The sequence below is a fragment of the Canis aureus genome, chromosome 18 (genome assembly GCF_053574225.1).
Source record: "Canis aureus isolate CA01 chromosome 18, VMU_Caureus_v.1.0, whole genome shotgun sequence".
Taxonomy (NCBI): Eukaryota; Metazoa; Chordata; class Mammalia; order Carnivora; family Canidae; genus Canis; species Canis aureus.
Window position 1 is genome coordinate 21,542,635 of NC_135628.1, and position 18,841 is coordinate 21,561,475.

The 18,841-nt window shown below is 45.5% G+C and overlaps 1 protein-coding gene and 1 long non-coding RNA gene across 3 annotated transcripts in view; one reads left to right on the forward strand and one right to left on the reverse strand.

Annotated features, from left to right (window-relative positions):
- Positions 1-18,841, reverse strand: part of NFE2L3 (NFE2 like bZIP transcription factor 3) — a 41,485-nt gene that overhangs the window by 17,459 nt on the left and 5,185 nt on the right. The gene's annotated exons all lie outside the window — the stretch shown is intronic.
- LOC144288723 (uncharacterized) lies at positions 6,232-10,635 on the forward strand. The gene is made up of 2 exons (XR_013356700.1): positions 6,232-7,181; positions 7,787-10,635. It is a non-coding gene; the product is annotated as an uncharacterized LOC144288723 (long non-coding RNA).

Sequence of the window (18,841 nt, forward strand, 5' to 3'; positions counted from 1 at the left end):
AGTAGGGAGGAGGGGCAAGCTGGCGGAAGAGTAGGGTCCCCAAATCACCTGTCCCCACCAAATTACCTAGAAAACCTTCAAATTACCCTGAAAATCTATTAATTCGGCCTGAGATTTAAAGAGAGACCAGCTGGAATGCTACAGTGAGAAGAGTTCGCGCTTCTATCAAGGTAAGAAGACGGGGGAAAAAGAAATAAAGAAACAAAGGCCTCCAAGGGGGAGGGGCCCCGCGAGGAGCCGGGCTGAGGCCGGGGCGAGTGTCCCCAGGGCAGGAGAGCCCCGTTCCGGAGACGCAGGAGCTGCACCGACCTTCCCGGGGGAAAGGGGCTCGCGGGGAGTTGGAGCAGGACCCAGGAGGGCGGGGATGCCCTCGGGCTCCCTGGGACAGTAACAGACACCTGCGCCCCGGGAGATGCGCCGAGCTCCCTAAGGGCTGCAGCGCGCACGGCGGGACCCGGAGCAGCTCGGAGGGGCTCGGGCGGCGGCTCCGCGGAGGGGGCTGCGAGGTTCCAGGAGCAGCTCCGGGGAGCTTGGGCGCCGCTCCGCGGAGGGGGCTGCCGGGCGGGAGCGCGAATCCAACAGCGCAGGCCCCGGAGCACAGGGCGCTGGGACACAGCCCGGGATCCGGCCTCCCCCGGGACAGGCAGAGGCTGGGAGGGCCCAGGACAGCGAGGATTCTCCTGCCCCGAGCTGAGCAGAGCAGCGGCCCCGCCCCGGAGCCTCCAGGCCCTACAGACCGAGAGCTCCAGAGTTCCTGCCGGAGCTGAATTCAGGGCTGCAGAGCTGGCCCCGCCACTGGGGTTGTTCCTCCAGGGGCCTCACGGGGTAAACACCCCCCACTGAGCCCTGCACCAGGCAGGGGCACAGCAGCTCCCCCAACTGCTAACACCTGAAAATCAGCACAACAGGCCCCTCCCCCAGAAGACCAGCTAGACGGACAATTTCCAGGGGAAGCCAAGGGACTTAAAGTACACAGGATCAGAAGATACTCCCCGTGGTTCCTTTTTTTGTTGTTGTTGTTGTTGTTTTGTTTTGTTTTTGTTTTGCTTTTTGACTTGTTTCCTTCCCCCACCCCTTTTTTTCCCTTTCTTTTTCTTTTTCTTTCTCTTTTTCTTCCTTTTTCTTTTTTTCTCTTTCTCTTTTCTTTCCTTCTTTCTCTCCTCTCTTTTTCTCCTTTTCCCAATACAACTTGCTTTTGGCCACTCTGCACTGAGCAAAATGACTAGAAGGAAAACCTCACCTCAAAAGAAAGAATCAGAAACAGTCCTCTCTCCCAGAGTTACAAAATCTGGATTACAATTTAATGTCAGAAAGCCAATTCAGAAGCACTATTATACAGCTACTGGTGGCTCTAGAAAAAAGGATAAAGGACTCAAGAGACTTCATGACTGGCAGAATTTAGAGCTAATCAGGCAGAAATTAAAAATCAATTGAATGAGATGCAATCCAAACTAGAAGTCCTAACGACGAGGGTTAACGAGGTGGAAGAACGAGTGAGTGACATAGAAGACAAGTTGATAGCAAAGAGGGAAACTGAGGAAAAAAGAGACAAACAATTAAAAGACCATGAAGATAGATTAAGGGAAATAAAGGACAGCCTGAGGAAGAAAAACCTACGTTTAATTGGTGTTCCCGAGGGCGCTGAAAGGGACAGAGGGCCTGAATATGTATTTGAACAAATTCTAGCTGAAAACTTTCCTAATCTGGGAAGGGAAACAGGCATTCAGATCCAGGAAATAGAGAGACCCCCCCCTAAAATCAATAAAAACCGTTCAACACCTCGACATTTAATAGTGAAGCTTGCAAATTCCAAAGATAAAGAGAAGATCCTTAAAGCAGCAAGAGACAAGAAATCCCTGACTTTTATGGGGAGGAGTATTAGGGTAACAGCAGACCTCTCCACAGAGACCTGGCAGGCCAGAAAGGGCTGGCAGGACAAATTCAGGTTCCTAAATGAGAAGAACATGCAACCAAGAATACTTTATCCAGCAAGGCTCTCATTCAAAATGGAAGGAGAGATAAAGAGCTTCCAAGACAGGCAGCAACTGAAAGAATATGTGACCTCCAAACCAGCTCTGCAAGAAATTTTAAGGGGGACTCTTAAAATTCCCCTTTAAGAAGAAGTTCAGTGGAACAATCCACAAAAACAAGGACTGAATAGATAACATGAGGACACTAAACTCATATCTCTCAATAGTAACTCTGAACGTGAACGGGCTTAAATGACCCCAAAGGCGCAGGGTTTTAGACTGGATAAAAAAGCAGGCCCCATCTATTTGCTGTCTACAAGAGACTCATTTTAGACAGAAGGACACCTACAGCCTGAAAATAAAAGGTTGGAGAACCATTTACCATTCGAATGGTCCTCAAAAGAAAGCAGGGGTAGCCATCCTTATATCAGATAAACTAAAATTTACCCTGAAGACTGTAGTGAGAGATGAAGAGGGACACTATCTCATACTTAAAGGATCTATTCAACAAGAGGACTTACCAATCCTCAATATATATGCCCCGAATGTGGGAGCTGCCAAATATATAAATCAATTAATAACCAAAGTGAAGAAATACTTAGATAATAATACACTTATACTTGGTGACTTCAATCTAGCTCTTTCTATACTCGATAGGTCTTCTAAGCACATCTCCAAAGAAACGAGAGCTTTAAATGATACACTGGACCAGATGGATTTCACAGATATCTACAGAACTTTACATCCAAACTCAACTGAATACACATTCCTCTCAAGTGCACATGGAACTTTCTCCAGAATAGACCACATACTGGGTCACAAATCGGGTCTGAACCGATACCAAAAGATTGGGATTGTCCCCTGCATATTCTCAGACCATAATGCCTTGAAATTAGAACTAAATCACAACAAGAAGTTTGGAAGGACCTCAAACACGTGGAGGTTAAGGACCATCCTGCTAAAAGATGAAAGGGTCAACCAGGAAATTAAGGAAGAATTAAAAAGATTCATGGAAACTAATGAGAATGAAGATACAACCGTTCAAAATCTTTGGGATGCAGCAAAAGCAGTCCTAAGGGGGAAATACATCACAATACAAGCATCCATTCAAAAACTGGAAAGAACTCAAATACAAAAGCTAACCTTACACATAAAGGAGCTAGAGAAAAAACAGCAGATAGATCCTACACCCAGGAGAAGACGAGAGTTAATAAAGATTCGAGCAGAACTCAACGAAATCGAGACCAGAAAAACTGTGGATCAGATCAACAGAACCAGGAGTTGGTTCTTTAAAAGAATTAATAAGATAGATAAACCATTAGCCAGCCTTATTAAAAAGAAGAGAGAGAACACTCAAATTAATAAAATCATGAATGAGAAAGGAGAGATCACTACCAACACTAAGGAAATACAAACGATTTTAAAAACATATTATGAACAGCTATACGCCAATAAATTAGGCAAACTAGAAGAAATGGACACATTCCTGGAAAGCCACAAACTACCAAAACTGGAACAGGAAGAAATAGAAAACTTGAACAGGTCAATAACCAGGGAGGAAATTGAAGCAGTCATCAAAAACCTCCCAAGACACAAGAGTCCAGGGCCAGATGGCTTCCCAGGGGAATTCTATCAAACATTTAAAGAAGAAACCATACCTATTCTCCTAAAGCTGTTTGGAAAGATAGAAAGAGATGGAGTACTTCCAAATTCGTTCTATGAGGCCAGCATCACCTTAATTCCAAAACCAGACAAAGACCCAACCAAAAAGGCGAATTACAGACCAATATCCCTGATGAACATGGATGCAAAAATTCTCAACAAGATACTGGCCAATAGGATCCAACAGTACATTAAGAAAATTATTCACCATGACCAAGTAGGATTTATCCCCGGGACACAAGGCTGGTTCAACACCCGTAAAACAATCAATGTGATTCATCATATCAGCAAGAGAAAAACCAAGAACCATATGATCCTCTCATTAGATGCAGAGAAAGCATTTGACAAAATACAGCATCCATTTCTGATCAAAACTCTTCAGAGTGTAGGGATAGAGGGAACATTACTCAACATCTTAAAAGCCATCTACGAAAAGCCCACAGCAAATATCATTCTCAATGGGGAAGCACTGGGAGCCTTTCCCCTAAGATCAGGAACAAGACAGGGATGTCCACTCTCACCACTACTATTCAACATAGTACTGGAAGTCCTAGCCTCAGCAATCAGACAACAAAAAGACATTAAAGGCATTCAAATTGGCAAAGAAGAAGTCAAACTCTCCCTCTTTGCCGATGACATGATACTCTACATAGAAAACCCAAAAGTCTCCACCCCAAGATTGCTAGAACTCATACAACAATTTGGTAGCGTGGCAGGATACAAAATCAATGCCCAGAAGTCAGTGGCATTTCTATACACTAACAATGAGACTGAAGGAAGAGAAATTAAGGAGTCAATCCCATTTACAATTGCACCCAAAAGCATAAGATACCTAGGAATAAACCTAACCAAAGAGGTAAAGAATGTATACCCTTAAAACTATAGAACACTTCTGAAAGAAATTGAGGAAGACACAAAGAGATGGAAAAATATTCCCTGCTCATGGATTGGCAGAATTAATATTGTGAAAATGTCAATGTTACCCAGGGCAACATACACGTTTAATGCAATCCCTATCAAAATACCATGGACTTTCTTCAGAGAGTTAGAACAAATTATTTTAAGATTTGTGTGGAATCAGAAAAGACCCCGAGTAGCCAGGGGAATTTTAAAAAAGAAAACCATATCTGGGGGCATCACAATGCCAGATTTCAGGTTGTACTACAAAGCTGTGGTCATCAAGACAGTGTGGTACTGGTACAAAAACAGACACATAGATCAGTGGAACAGAATAGAGAACCCAGAAGTGGACCCTGAACTTTATGGTCAACTAATATTCGATAAAGGAGGAAAGACTATCCATTGGAAGAAAGACAGTCTCTTCAATAAATGGTGCTGGGAAAATTGGACATCCACATGCAGAAGAATGAAATTAGACCACTCTCTTTCACCATACACAAAGATAAACTCAAAATGGATGAAAGATCTAAATGTGAGACAAGATTCCATCAAAATCCTAGAGAAGAACACAGGCAACACCCTTTTTGAACTCAGCCACAGTAACTTCTTGCAAGATACATCCACGAAGGCAAAAGAAACAAAAGCAAAAATGAACTATTGGGACTTCATCAAGATAAGAAGCTTTTGCACAGCAAAGGATACAGTCAACAAAACTCAAAGACAACCTACAGAATGGGAGAAGATATTTGCAAATGACATATCAGATAAAGGGCTAGTTTCCAAGATCTATAAAGAACTTATTAAACTCAACACCAAAGAAACAAACAATCCAATCATGAAATGGGCAAAAGACATGAACAGAAATCTCACAGAGGAAGACATAGACATGGCCAACATGCATATGAGAAAATGCTCTGCATCACTTGCCATCAGGGAAATACAAATCAAAACCACAACGAGATACCACCTCACACCAGTGAGAATGGGGAAAATTAACAAGGCAGGAAACAACAAGTGTTGGAGAGGATGTGGAGAAAAGGGAACCCTCTTACACTGTTGGTGGGAATGTGAACTGGTGCAGCCACTCTGGAAAACTGTGTGGAGGTTCCTCAAAGAGTTAAAAATAGACCTGCCCTACGACCCAGCAATTGCACTGTTGGGGATTTACCCCAAAGATACAAATGCAATGAAACGCAGGGACACCTGCACCCCGATGTTTATAGCAGCAATGGCCATGATAGCCAAACTGTGGAAGGAGCCTCGGTGTCCATCAAAAGATGAGTGGATAAAGAAGATGTGGTTTATGTACACAATGGAATATTACTCAGCTATTAGAAATGACAAATACCCACCATTTGCTTCAACGTGGATGGAACTGGAGGGTATTATGCTGAGTGAAGTAAGTCAGTCGGAGAAGGACAAACATTATATGTTCTCATTCATTTGGGGAATATAAATAATAGTGAAAGGGAATATAAGGGAAGGGGGAAGAAATGTGTGGGAAATATCAGAAAGGGAGACAGAACATAAAGACTCCTAACTCTGGGAAACGAACTAGGGGTGGTGGAAGGGGAGGAGGGCGGGGGGTGGGAGTGAATGGGTGACGGGCACTGGGGGTTATTCTCTGTATGTTGGTAAATTGAACACCAATAAAAAATAAATTTAAAAAAAAGAATAAAAGAAAAAAAAAAGGGGATCCCTGGGTGGCGCAGCGGTTTAGCGCCTGCCTTTGGCCCAGGGCGCAATCCTGGAGAACCGGGATCGAATCCCACGTCGGGCTCCCGGTGCATGGAGCCTGCTTCTCCCTCTGCCTGTGTCTCTGCCTCTCTCTCTCTCTCTCTCTGTGACTATCCTAAATAAATAAAAATTTAAAAAAAAAAAAAAAAAAAGGAAGAGGGTAGTAGGTAACAAAGTGGAACAATTTATGGACTATGGAAAAAAGAATACACAGGAGTTGCTGACAGACAAGAATACACAGGAGAAGGAAATGGGAGGGGCAGCCCCGGTGGCTCAGCAGTTTAGCACCGCCTTCCGCCAAGGGCATGATCCTGGAGACCCAGGATTGGGTCCCATGTCGGGCTCCCTGCATGAAGCCTGCTTCTCCCTCTGCCTGTGTGTGTCTCTGCCTCTCTCTCTCTGTGTCTCTCATGAATAAATAAATAAAATCTTAAAAAAAAAAAAAAGGAAGGAAATGGGAGATAAAGAGAATTAAGGATGATTTCTAGATTTCTGGCTTAAAAATATGGTGGACAGTTCTAGAGAGAAGAGGGGAAACACAGTTCTTCCATTTTGGATATATTAGATTTGAGATATCAAAAGTCAAGTAGAAATGTCCATTACGCTGTGAGATGAGAATCTGGAATTTAGAGTGAATGTTTGAACTTCCAGGGAACACATCAACAACAGCAGCAGCAACAAAACCCCACAGAAAAAAATGAAATTCCAGCGAGAGTACATGGAAAGGGCTCGGCAGTGGGTCCCAAGGAGCCACAGCATTCCGAGGTCAGGCAGAGGAGCCAGCCAAGAGCCTGAGGACAGGAAGTGAGGTTCAGGGGGAAGCCAGAGGACAGCAATGTCTCAGCATCTGCAAGTGTTTCAAGAAGAATGGAGTGGTTGATGATGCTGAATGCTGCTTGGAGGTTGCACAAGGTAAGGACAGAAAAGTCTTCACTGGGTTTGGCAATAAGAAAGTTGTTGGTAACCTTCAAAAAAATCAATTTAGGGTAGAAGCCAGTGGTACTGTGTAGAAGAGTAAAAATGGGAGCTGACAAATTGGAAACAGCAGACTGGGGACTTTTCAGGAATGGTGGCTGTGAAGTGAATAGAGATATGGATCAGAGTAGTGTTTTGTTTGAAGAGGAGAGAAACTAGAGTACATTTGTAGGAGAATGATTTAGGAGAAAGGGTAACAATAAAGCAAGGTCCTCCAGAAGGTGATAGAGGATGGATTCCAAAGTACACGTGGCAGGGCTAATTCAGAAACAAGTTAGTTAAAGCCTTTATTTCAGGACAAGGAGTAGGAAATGGATGGAAGCTTTGAGAATTCAGTAGTGGGAAAACCTATCCTTATTTTTGAAAGGTATTTTTAAAAAGAATTTTAAAATATATCCACAAATTATTTGACACAGTTTTCTTCAAAAGGTAAAGCTCAATTCCCCTTCCCTTCAGCTGGACCTAGTGAACCACTTCTAACAAGCAAGGTGGATGTGATGGTTATGACACTGGTTTCTCCCTGCCCCCATCACTTTTTCTAGTGGAAGTCATCACTGGTGTTGGAAAGATCGAGCTCTCCGGAGAGGCCTACTCCACGAAGAACTGAGGCTTCTCGCTAACAGGCATGACTGATCCATCTTGGAAGTGGATAAACACAACCCACCCGACACCCTGATCACAACCTAGGAGACCCTGAATGAGAACCATCGAGCCAAGCTGCTACAGAATTTCTGATAATACATACTTGTATTAAGCCATTAAATTTGGGACAATCTGTCATTCAACAATGGAGAACATAAACATTTATTTTTAAAGATTTTATTTATTCATGAGACATAGAGAGAGGGGAGGGGGGCAGAGACACAGGTAGAGGGAGAAGCAGGCTCCATGCAGGGAGCCCGATGCAGGACTCCATCCCGGGTCTCCAGGATCTTGCCCTGGGTCGAAGGCAGATGCTAACCCACTGAGCCGCTGAGCCACCCAGGGACCCCCCTGGATAACATAAACATTTAAAAAGTTTTTTGCATCTACATTTTTTGTATGCCTTGCTAATATTTTATTTAATGTTCTGCATGAATATGCATAAAAGTGATTCTTAGATTTTTGTGATGCATTTTTTTTTTAGGTCTTGGTATCATTACTGTGCTGGTTTTGAGAAAAAAAAAAAAAAGAATTGGGAAGCTTTATGTTACAGAGTTCCCTACTGGAAAGCCTGAAGATTTCCTCTTGAATTTTCCTGCACCAGTATACATTTTTTAACTTCTTAAAGAAATTATGCTGACGATGTTTTCAACTGCTTTCACGGGATATGCCAAAAAGCCCTCCAAAAAGGCCGTTCTAATTTACATGGTCATCAGTGGCATTTGGACATACCCACTTCCTCACACCCCACCTATTCTGGATCTCTTAGTATTTTGCTGATGAAAAGGTTAAAAATGCAGCTCACTAGGCAGCAATATCTTAGAGCTCTCAATGTATCCATGAAGCAATTGATGACATAAAGACAGCAGAGGCTGGGCTCTAGATTCAAGTCGGGGACAGAGTCTACACGGAGGAGGATTGCTGACTATCATTAAGGATGGAGGCATGAAAAAAAAAAAAAAGGATGGAGGCATGAGAAGCTGGCTGCAGGAGTCAAGGGAGGAAAGTCACAGTAGGAGCAGGGATTTGAGCTGTGCTGCCTTCAGGTATTTCTTCTTCCTCTCTGGCCACAGAGAGGGAGGCGGGAGAGGCAGGTGGTGAAACCTGGAGCACTTCGTTTCACTGTTGAGTACCTATCTAGTCTCCTGAGAGGGCCCTTGCCAGTTCTGACTCTCCGAGGGTCTAAGAAAGTGGCTACAGAATTTATCCCCCAAAGCAGTCCATTTTTGAAAGGGTAAGAGGACGCTAGTAACAATGAAGCTGGACAAGAGGCTCAAACTAAGACCATCCCAAAAGGCTGCCCTGTCTAGGAGGCTGCAGGGGACAGGAGACTGCTAACCACCAAGAATCTCAATGGCAGGTGGAATTCCAGAGAACTGGGGAAGAGAGATGGTTTAATATGCACAGGTTTAAGCATTTAGTATTTTCTCTTAAAGACACATACTGTTATTTTTGTGGAAGGATTTTAAAATTAATTTGTCAGAGCGAGCACAAGCAGGGGACGTGGCAGGCAGAGGGAGAGGGAGCAGCAGACTCTCAACTGAGCAGAGAGCCCAATGTGGGGCTCAATCCCACGACCCTGAGATCATGATCTGAGCTGGAAGCAGATGCTTAACTAACTGAGCCACCCAGGAGCCCCTATTCAGTATTTTCTTAGCTGGTCCTTCACTCATTCATTCAACTATCATTTACTGCAAAGTGTGTTATAAAGCTAAAAGAAATTAAAAGAAATGTGTTATGAGAAGTGACAAATAAGAATTTTCCCCGGGTTAGTGTGCTGCACATAAAGCTGTGTAACCCAGAATCCCCTCAAGGAAGGACCAGTGGAGACAGGGCCTCCAGCTGAGCCTTTAAGGATACCTCAAAGGAAAAAAAAAAAAAAGGATACCTCAAAGGCTGACAGCTACTTCCCCTGAGGTCACACCCTCCCCTGGGCACCCAGAGTCCAGGACTGAGCAGGGAGAGTACAAAGGCCTGGCCATCTTGGCCCAATGTGGGACAACTGTGATGAACCACGCTAGCCCCAAAGCTCCTGGTTTCATTAGCCTGCATCAAGTTTGACTTCTATTTCTGTCCTCCCTTCCCTAGTTGTAGTGTCCATGGTCACACCCTTATGATCATCCTGCAGATCTAACTTGATCTCAAGAATCCACCTCCCAGGGAACCCAATTTGTGACATCACAGTTAGCAATTTTATCTTGGTGGGAAGAAAGGAGAGACCACATCTCAAGGCAGTTTGGGGTAGAGGACTCAATATTGTAATATTTCTACTGAGAAAGTAAAAAAAAAAAAAGGCTATTGCACATGTAGTATAATTTGCACAGCCTACAAGGCGCCTCAAAAGTCCAATGGAGGGGCACCTGGATACCTCAATCTGTTAAGCATCTGATTCTTGGTTTAGGCTCAGATCATAATCTCAGGTTCATGGGTTTGAGCCTTGGGGGGAGAGGGGCTCTGTGCTCTGCATGGAGTCAGCCTCTGATTCTTTCTCTCCCTCTGCTCCCCACTCACCGTGCATGGTCTCAAAATAAATAAGTGAAATCTTAAAAAAAAAAAAAAAAAATTTCCCTATGGACAGCTCAGATCCAAAAATGGCTGAGGAAAAAGGGCCATCCTACTCCTATCAGCTATATTACCTTGGGCCTCAGTTTCCTTGTCTGTGAAGTGAAAGGATACTTTATAATTCACATTTTAAGAAATTGGTTGAAAAAAAGCACTTCACACATTAAAGATGTCACAGTAATTACTACTCCTTTCTAATGCTTTTTGATTCTGAAGTTACAATTAAAGACTAACTGCATGCAGCTCACTCAGAATGTCAAGAGAAAGCCATACAGGCCCTGGTACCAGTAATTACTATCTTTACTCTCTTCTCTTCCTGTTTTTCTCAACTGAGTGACAAGGAGCTGAGATACACAGTACATGTGTTTTACAAGTACAGTTGTATATACTGGAGATTTATGGTCCATGCTCTTAAGAATAGGGAAGTCAAACCCATCATTAAGTTACTTTTTATTTGTGTGTAGGTGATTTTTACTTTTGTGGGGCTGGGACTCAATTAAAAAAAAAAAGTTTCTGTGCTTGCCATAGGAAGCCATCGTAAACTAGTGAGCTGGGGCGCTTAATCATAGCTAAGAATCCAGTGACTTGGACTGAACTGGCACCTGTAGAAGGGTCCTCCCCCACTACAGTCCTCTCTGCTGGGAGGGGACTCATCTCTTCCTCTGCACAGGTCCAGGATCATGTCATTTTGCGCCCCTTTCTAAAATTTGGTTCTCCTGTCTCTAAAATACCATGGCTTCTGGATTTTCTCCTATGACACTTCTCCTGTTCTATATAAAATTACAATTATTGGGATCTTTTCTTTCCTGATGGGCTAGAAACTTAGACACCTGTCCTCCAGCTGTTATTTACGTCTGCCACCAAGGTTAAGGAGCAGAACCTTGCATGCAAGTTTTCTGAATCAGTGGAGGTAGTGGGAAGGGGGAGAGGGGAGCAACACGGGGCTCTTCTCTTTTTGTTAAATTTCTGAAGTTCCTGATAACTGGCAACATGATTTCCAAGCCCGAACTCCTTATAATGTATTGGGGACCTGAATACTGGGATGGAGAGCTTGACCCTGAAAAAAGGCTTTGTGAACAGTCCCAGCTGGCTTAACTGGGCCTTTCAATTATGCTTCTGGGGGAGGAATGACTGTGACCTGCTTTGACCTTTAGGGTTGGATGAACCTTCAAAGACAAAGAACAATGTGGTGCCTACAAGAAGGATGACATCAGAGGGAGAGGGGTGAAGGCCAAAGAATTCTGAGGCCCATCTCTAGGCTGGAGGCAAGCTGGAGTCATTAGGTCTAGAGAGAAACCAGGAGCCAGATAAAGAGGCTGTGTCCTATTTGGCCTGGGTGGTTTTTAATAGCAGTTTATAATAATTATAGCTCACATTTATTGAGCACTCGCTGTGGGCCAGGCACCACATCCATGATCTCATTTAAGTTGCTCAGCAACCCTGTGAGATAGGTACTGCTGTTACCTCGGGTGCCAGATGATGAAGCGGAGGCACAGAGACATTAAGCAACTTGCCCTAAGTCCCATAGCTTTTAAGTGACAGAACCAGGATTTGGCTGCAGGCATTCGCCTGGCAGAGCTGGCTCTTAGCCACCTTGTCTGTCCCTCCAGATCTCCATGTGCCTGCAGAAGCCGTCCCCCCCGCAAACCTGGGGCTCGGAACAGGTGGCTTCCAGTAGGGCTCAGGGGTGGGAAGCGAAACAGGACAGTGGAGGCTGAACAAGGAGGAGGCCAAGCCATTTCTCCCCCTGAGGGCCTCACCGTCCTCACCCTCACCTGTAACACTTTCAGCTCTTCCCCTGACCGCCTCTGGGTGCCCTACCATGCCCATCTGCTCCGTAAGAAGTCATTCATGACGTGCCTTCATGGGAGCCATCTAGGGCACACCCGGCCTCCTGCCAGAAGCCCAAGGGCCTCACCACCAATGGCCCGCTGCACCCACTGGCTTCACGCAGAACAGAAGAGCAGGGGAAGGGCTGCCGGGCAGGGCTGACTCCGTCAGCATCAAGAAGTCCTGTCTGTCTGAACCTCACCGTCCCCTGCGGACACGGCTGGCTGCTGTGCCAGGTGTGGGCCTGGCCTGGTCAGGAGGCCAACAAACCAACTGCGGAAAAACTACTCACAGACTGTTTGGGGGACCTTGAGTACTGACTGGAAATTTGGTGATGTTAAAGAATTATAGTTGATTTTTTTTCTTTAGGTGTGTTAATGGTTATACTCTGGTTATATTTAGCAGAGTCCTTACATTTTAGGGATATATATATAAATATTTACAGTAGGTTTTCTGAGTCAGGGAAGCCAGCGAGAAGAGTAAGACAAGGACAAAGCTGGGCTTTTCTCTTCTCTTTGCTAAGTCCCTGCAAAGAACTGGCACAAGAATTCCAAGAAATGATATCTGGGATTTGTTTTAAAATAAGGAGGTAGGGAGGAGGCTGTTACAGACAAAATAAGACTGGCCATGAACTGTAATGTTAAAGCTAAATAAACAACAGGGCCAGGAGGTTCCATCACCCTAGTCCCCATTCTCTCCACCTGTATGCTTGAGAATTTTCCATAATAATGTACAATACAAGCTATTTCTGAAGGCCCTGGAGGAGGCAGGGAAGCAGCTCAACAATTGGCAGGAGTGCTCCACATGGCTAAAACGAAGTCATTTGATGTGACTGCCCACTAGAAGTTAAATGGGCAGTGCTTCTAAATAGGGGCCTCAATACCTAGGACACAAGGGCACAAGTGCCAACTCAGACTCGATTGTAAAAAAGTGCTGTTTCTCATGCAGGTGGCACCTCCAGGCAGACTGAGGCGCCGGGGAGTGGAGAGGCAGGCAGTAGAAATTCATTTATGATTCATTTATTTTATGCTGGAATTACCCCGGCAGGCAAGACAGGCCAAGTGAGCCTCAAAATGCATGATGTTTTTCGATTTTCTTTACTCTTGAAAATTTCAAACACATAAAATAAGCAGAAAACAGACTTTAGGAAACCCTCCATGCACACCCATCACCCAGTTTCAGCAACTATCAGCATCCTGACATGCTTTTATATCAATACCTTCACCTCTCCCTGCAGAACTATTCCACCAGTTTCTAGGCAGGATTTACACAGACAGGAATGCATAAACCTTAGCTGTACAATTTTGATAAACGGAGGTGCCTATGTAACTCACATCTCCACTTGACACAGAACATTTTTACCTGCCTAAAAATTTCTCTCCTGTTCTGATATTTCTACCTTGCCTGCTTTAGAACTTAAGCAAGAGCTTTAAACTGCATTTATGTGCAAGCTATAGCTGACCTTTGAACAACACAGATGTGAACTGAGCCAAGTCTCCTGATATGTGCATTTTTTACAGTACTGTAAGTGTATTTTCTCAGTAACATTTTCTCTAGCTTCCTTTACTGTAAGGACACAGAGTGTAATGCACATAGCATACGGAATATATGTCACCAATTCTTCATGTTATCAGTAGGCTATTAATAGTAACGTTTTAGGGGAGTCAAAAGTTCTACTTGGAGGGGCCTCTGGGTGGCTCAGTCGGTTAAGTGGCTGCCTTCAGCTCAGGTCATGGTCCAAGGGTCCTGGGACGGAACCCCTCATTGGGATCCCTGTTCAGCAGAGAGTCTACTTTTCCCTCTCCCTGCCACTCCCCCTGCTTGTGCGCTCAAATAAATAAAATCTAAAGAAAAAAAAATAAAATCTAAAGAAAAAAAAAAGTTCTACATGGATTTTCACCTTTGTGTGGAGTCAGCACCCCTAACCTCATTGTTCAAGGATCAACTGTAGTTCTACATTCATTATTAGTTTTTTGGCAAGCTAGTTCCCCATCCTCCAGCGAGGAACTAGAGAAATGTGGCTTTAACTTGAAAACACCTGGTAGGGGATCCCTGGGTGGCTCAGTGGTTTAGTGCCTGCCTTTGGCCCAGGGCGCGATCCTGGGGTCCCGGGATCGAGTCCCTTGTCAGGCTCCCGGCATGGAGCCTGCTTCTCCCTCTGCCTGTGTCTCTGCCTCTCTCTCTCTCTCTCTCTCTCTCTCTCTGTGTGTGTGTGTCTATCATGAATAAATAAATAAAATCTTTAAAAAAAAAAAATAAGAAAAAAGAAAACACCTGGTAAACCAGAGCACTAGCCCTGGCCCTGCTGCCCAGTCCTTTAGCTCTTCTGAGCCTTAAATTGATGAAAGGGCAGGCTTTCAGCCAGACACTCCTTCCACGCAAGGGTTGCAGAATATTAGGAGGCCACAGGAGATGAGCATTATGGCTGAGGTCAAGCTTGTGCTGGCTCAAAGATCATCTGGAGGTCTGGTAAACTGCAGATTCCCAGGCCCCACCTGAGAGGCTCTAGTTCAGCTGATCTGGAGTGGGCACCGGAATCTGCATTTTATTTTATTTTTTTAAAAGATTGATTGATTGATTTGTTCGTTCATTCATTCAGAGAGAGAGAGAGAGAGAGAGAGAGGCACAGACACAAGCAGAGGCAGAGGGAGAAGCAGGCTCCACACAGGGAGCCTGACGCGGGACTCGATCCTCGGTCTCCAGAATCACGCCCTGGGCTGAAGGCAGCGCTAAACTGCTGCCCCGGAATCTGCATTTTAACAAGCAACTTAGTAACTGATGCACTCACTGGATCACTCAGTTCCTTTTTTTTAATTTTTTTTAAGATTTATTTATTTGAGAGAGAGAGTGTGCTAGTGCATGAGCGGGAGGGACAGAAGGGCGGGGGGAGAGAATCTCAAGCAGACCCCACAGAATGCAGAGCCCAACACGGGGCTCTATCCCACGACCCTGAGATCACAACTCAAGCCAAAACCAAGAGTTGGACACCCAACCACCTGTTCCACCCAGGCACCCCAAAACTCCGCTCTTAAGAAAGGTTAAAGAAAGGGGCGCCTGGCTGGCTCACTCCTTACAGCATGCAACTCTTCATCTCAAGGTTTTGAGTCCAAGCCCCACACTGAGCATGGAGTCTACCTTAAAAAAATAAAATAAAGTCCTTCTTTTAGATGAGCCTTCATGATCAGGGCTTGCCTCGTCAACAATTCCAAGGCCTCCCTCATATAACAGCTCTTCAGATATTTTGAGTGGCCCGTCTTGTTCTTTCCTCAGTCTGACCTCAGCATGGACCATCCCCACTCTGCTCCACCATTTCCGGCACGATTTCCCCCTCACAAAAGAGGGTTCCTCTTTTCCCACCAAAGCAGGTCCCAGTATGACCTAGCAGTCTGATCCTGTCCTCCAGAGGACAGCAATTTCCTGGACATTCGACCCCCAGTTCGGGGGCAATAAGAGCAAATCATCCGTTATACGTCTAGTAACACGCCAGGACCCCGTACCACCCCTTGGCACACGGGGTTATAGTATCCTCAGAACTCTCCCCGAAACAGGTTGATGTTCTCCTTGCACCATCTGGAAACCAAGGCTCACAGAGGTTGCCCAGGAAGAGATGGAGCTGGGGCGGGGAAGGCTGGCTCCACGTGTCCAAGTGGCCAGGCTACCGTACTCAGTTAAGCAATGAAACGCTAGCCGAGGTGTCGCTGGGGACGTACTCCGTACGCGTAGTTAACAGCTACAGTCAACCAAGTGACTTTCAGTAACAGATGATTGTGGTTGTCTGAGTAAGCCTCACGCAACCAGCTGAAGGACTTAAGAGCAAAACTGAGGTTTCACTGAGGAAGAAGAAATTCTGCCTCAAGCCTGCGGCATCAGCATCCACCCAGAGTTTCCAGCTACCCAAAGTTTGGACCTGCCAGCATCCACGATCACATCAACCAATTGAAAGAAGTTTCGGAAACAGATAGACACACACGCCCATCTACATCCGTACACTTATCATCCTGGCTCTATCCTCTGAAGCACCCTGCCACCGATGGGAACCCAGTTCTCTGAAACCTCAAGAGGCCGGGTCTCGCTTCTGTGCCACTGTCCATACTCTGCCAACCACCATCGGCAATTCAACCAGAACCAACCCAGGGGTGGGTCTGGAGCTGTGGCCAGCTTCGGCTGCTCAGAAGCATACCTGAATATTCACACGGATCCTCAACTAGAGTTTGAGAATAACTTACTCAGATCCAAAGGCTGCCACAAACGGGGAAAGTTTGCCTTCACAAGTTTGAAGTTTAGCAGCTGGTGGGAGGTATGGTTTACTCAGTGCTTAAGAACAGTGACTTGTTCTATTCTGGGTAAGGTACACTGACTTGCTCTATAACTTTAGGCCATCCTGAGTTTCACCACCTGATTAATTATAATGCCAAGCTCAAAGTCGGCTTTCCATGGCCCCCATCACTCAAACTGGCATTAAATGGTCAGATGGAGGGATCCCTGGGTGGCGCAGCGGTTTGGCGCCTGCCTTTGGCCCAGGGCGCGATCCTGGAGACCCGGGATCGAATCCCCACATCGGGCTCCCGGTGCATGGAGCCTGCTTCTCCCTCTGCCTGTGTCTCTGCCTCTCTCTCTCTCTCTGTGACTATCATAAAATAAAAATAAATAAAAAAAATAAAATAAATAAAAAAATAAATGGTCAGATGGCCCATCAGGATTTCAGATCTGACCTACTTACTAGTTGAGACTAGCCTTGAATGACCACGCCACATTCACGCTCACGGTATCCTGGAAGTTCTGCAAGGCCGATGCGGGGGATGGAAGAGGAGTGCTCAGCAGAGAGGCTAGCTGGACTGGCCTCTGCTCTTGACCCTGTCTCTGGTGCTCCTTGTAGGTGAAAGTAAAGACCCAGTTTCTATGCTCAAGACAAGTAGAGCATTCCAAGGCCCATACATGAAATATTACACAGTGTGCTCAGGGCTCAAAGACAAGAACAGGAAATGCCTGTAGATGAAATGACGATAGTGGAGATGAGTCTGAGAATTTAACAATAAGACTTAGAAGGAATGAAAGGATGGATTCTGGGCAAAGGTAACAGAGAAGCACAGGAAAGCATGGGACTGTGCAGGGTGGGGGTGGGGTGGGAGGTGGGTGGGAGTTTTAGGTGGAAACTAGGCCACAGGTAGAGTGTTAGTGGGAGATTAACTCAGCTAGGGCAGTTGGGGAGTTAGGTCACACTAGCCAAATGCAGAGCCTTGAATGACAAAATATAGAACTGGTAGGTAGAGGCCATCCCTGGGTGGCTCAGCGGTTTGGCGCCTGTCTTGGGCCCAGGGCCTGATCCTGGAGTCTCAGGGTCTGAGTCCCACATCAGGCTCCCTGCATGGAGCCTGTTTCCCTCTGCCTCTCTCTCTCTCTCTCTGTGTGTGTGTGTGTCTGTCCTGAATAAATAAGAGAATCTTTAAAAAAAAAAAAAAAAAAGGAACCGGTAGGTAGGTAATGAGCTGGTGGAGGCTCCCCAAATGAAAGTGAAGAGACAAACATGAGCTTTGGAAAGCTGTGCCCGGCAACAGAATGAAGTGGAATAAATTGGGGCAGGGGCATTAAAGCCACAGCTGAATTAACAGCAGTCGCTGACATTACTGAGGGCTTACTGAGTACCAGCCCTGAACTTGTGTGATCTATTTAAACATCACAAGGACTCCCTAGGGTACTCTTATCATCCTGCTTTACAGATAAGGGAACCAAGGCAGTAAGAGGTTAAGTGTGCCCCAGATCATACAACCAGGCAGTGGCTTCTGAGATCTGCAGCTTCCCCAGCTGATGTGACCCCCATGCCAAGCACACCTGACCACTAGGCCCAGCCTGCCTTGGAGTTGGGGCCCAGGCCCTGTGCTCTGATTTCTGAGCAGAGAAGCAGGGGAAACGGAGAGCAGCCAAATGGTACAAGGGACACTGCAGAGGGGTTATTTCTATAACCCCCTTTTTTGAGGTGAAGGATTGACTGGGAAAAAGTTTGAAGCAGAGTTCCTTAGGGTTACTTGCACATGAAGTCGGCAAAAAAAAAAAAAACAAAACCAAAAAACCCCCAAGTTTGCTCATGAGCATACACCAAAACCTGCAGCAAATGATCCTAGACAAGCTGCCTCCAGAAACTGTTGTAGCCTACTTGCTAAGCCAGCTCAACAACCCAAGAGCTGCCAGGAAAAGGGATGTGGTGACTGTGTAATAGATTGACTTGTGTCCCTCGAAACCCATGCTGAAGTTATAACCCTCAGTACCTAAGAATGTGATTTTATTTGGAAATTGGGTCACTGCACATGTAATTAAGATGACAGGGGGAGGGGGCACCTGGGTGGCTCAGTGGTTGTCTGCCTTCGGCTCGGTGTGATCCTGGGATCTGGGATCAAGTTCCACATCAGGCTTCTTTTAGGGAGCCTGCTTCTCCCTCTGTCTCTGCCTCTCTCTGTGTTTCTCATGAATAAAAAAAAAAAAAAAATCTTTTTTTTTTTTTTTTAAAGATGACTGGGGCGGGGGGGTGGTGCTAATTCAGTGTGACTGGTGTCCTTATAAAAGGGGAA